Here is a 2,500-nt window from a genome sequence, read left to right as displayed (position 1 = left end):
GCTCCCTCTCCGGAATCGAACCCTAATTCTCCGTCACCCGTTGCAACCATGGTAAGCCACTACCTTACCATCGACAGTTGATAGGGCAGAAATTTGAATGAAACATCGCCAGCGCAAGGCCGTGCGATTCGATCAGTTACTATGAATCACCAAATGACCGGGCAGAACCCGCATTGGTTTTTAATCTAATAAATACATCCCTTCCAGAAGTCGGGACTTTTCGCATGTATTAGCTCTAGAATTACTACGGTTATCCAAGTAGTAATGGTACAATCAAATAAACGATAACTGATTTAATGAGCCATTCGCAGTTTCACAGTACAAGTGCTTATACTTAGACATGCATGGCTTAATCTTTGAGACAAGCATATGACTACTGGCAGGATCAACCAGGTAACTATCCACCGCAGGGAACAGAAGTTCCTTGCTAAGCGGCCCCCCTCCGCAGAGGGAGAGCAAGCTTTCTTAGATTTTGCCTCCACGGGGGGAACCCATGAGCCAAACGGACCACACGGTCCCTCGGTCAAGGGAAACCCCGTCTTGTTTGCCACGTCTTTCTCACAACTGGACCCGTGCACAGTTCAGGCATACCTGTCAGACTCGCCAAGCGAGCTGAAGGAAGGCAAGAAAAGTGCTTCTGCGAAGGAAAATATCCTCCTGCTCTTTTGTCTCTATCATTAGCCAAAGGCTAGCGTACACAACTTCCATCTACACTCTGCCTGCCACTACAGTGACAATGCTTTCGGGCATCATCTTTTCCCTCCTTCGAAAGGAAAGCTACAAGCCCAACTTTCCTTGCCCGTTAGTCAATTCTGCCCTCTATTTCTCCGCCTTGCCGCCGTGGAACATAAGGGACAGGGTTTACTAGCCAGCTCCTCTCGGAACCTTTGCGACCAACCTGCCCACACTATAACCCCCAAACGCTAATAAGGAGACTGCATGATATGGTAGACAGAAAATAAAAACGCGAAAAAAATGAAATTTTGAAAATCGAACCCACAACCAGCCAAATCGTTTGTAAGTCATGCCAAATGACTGGTGACATCTTAAAAACCCATTGAAGCCACAACATCCCATAATTTCACGCTTTTAAAGATTTGTCACTATACGCACTGTAAGTACCTCACTAATTCTCACCTCAGATTTTACGGGAACATGTTCAAATTTTAACACGCCTCTCAGCACGACCAATTACATTAAAATTCATCGCAAAAGTCAGAATTCTCCAATTTTTGAAAAATTCACTATATTCACTGTAAGTACCTCGCTAGACAGTGGAGACCTCAGATTTTACGGGAACATGATCAACTTTCGACACACCTCTCAGCACGAGCAGTTACATAGAAATCCATCAGGAAAGTCGTGCTGTGAAGAGGTCTTTCGACTAAGAAAAATGGTGGTGTGAGGAGGAGTCACCTAAATCAGAGAAAAATACTCTTATAGGAGACTGCTACGAAAGACATTTCTGAGTCCACTGGCCCTAGTCCCCTAATAAGTGTATTTCTGTTTGTTTTAAGAAGGTCCTCCTGACATCACCAATCTTCTGTCTTCAATCCTAACCCCAACGTTAACCCTAACGCTAACCCTAACCCTACCTCCCTCAGGGGCAGTTCTATGGTTATGATCCCACGGTAGGCAGAAAAACTATCCCAATCTAGGTTTTCTTGTATGCTGACTCCATTTTAAATGCTTTTACTTGAGTCTGACAAAGGCAAAGCCAAATACTCACCCCTATATGGACGGGGAAGCAAAGTGCGGATTTTGGTAGGTCGGCATTTTCAATCAGGAATGTTGCCATTCGAAAGAGCGTCCAAAAAAACTTGGTTGGGACACATTTATTTTAGAAATTAGCGACCTAACCAGAAGTGCACTTTTTGGTGGGCCTACCCTACCCCCCTCAGGAGCAGTTCTATGGTTATAATACCACGGAAGGCACAAAACCTATCCCAAACTAGGTTTTCTTGTATGCTGATTCCATTTTCAATGTGTTTCCTTGACTCTGACGAAAGCAAAGCCAAATACTCACCCCTATATGGACGGGGAAGCAAAGTGCGGATTTTGGTAGGTCGGCATTTTCAATCAGGAATGTTGCCATTCGAAAGAGCGTCCAAAAAAACTTGGTTGGGACACATTTATTTTAGAAATTAGCGACCTAACCAGAAGTGCACTTTTTGGTGGGCCTACCCTACCCCCCTCAGGAGCAGTTCTATGGTTATAATACCACGGAAGGCACAAAACCTATCCCAAACTAGGTTTTCTTGTATGCTGATTCCATTTTCAATGTGTTTCCTTGACTCTGACGGAAGCAAAGTCAAATACTCACCTCTATATGGACGGGGAAGCAAAGTGCGGATTTTGGTAGGTCGCCATTTTCAATCGGGAATGTTGCCATTCGAAAGAGCGTCTAAAAGAACTTGGCTGGAACACATTTTTGCTATAAATTGTTGACCTAAGTATATAAGCAAGTATATAAGCAAATACTCGTTACATAGCATAAATA

The 2,500-nt window shown here is 44.1% G+C and overlaps 1 pseudogene; it reads right to left on the bottom strand.

Moving 5' to 3' along the window:
• The window catches only part of LOC146445981 (small subunit ribosomal RNA), a pseudogene marked incomplete at its 3' end in the record, with an annotated part of 1,704 nt that extends 1,308 nt beyond the window's left edge, over positions 1–396 (bottom strand).
• Between the last annotated feature and the right edge of the window lie 2,104 nt (positions 397–2,500).

Source organism: Pavona decussata, unplaced genomic scaffold (assembly GCF_977016875.1).
Source record: "Pavona decussata unplaced genomic scaffold, jaPavDecu1.1 SCAFFOLD_3699, whole genome shotgun sequence".
Lineage (NCBI taxonomy): Eukaryota > Metazoa > Cnidaria > Anthozoa > Scleractinia > Agariciidae > Pavona > Pavona decussata.
Note: the sequence above shows the minus strand (reverse complement) of the source record. Positions and strands in the feature narration are given on the sequence as shown.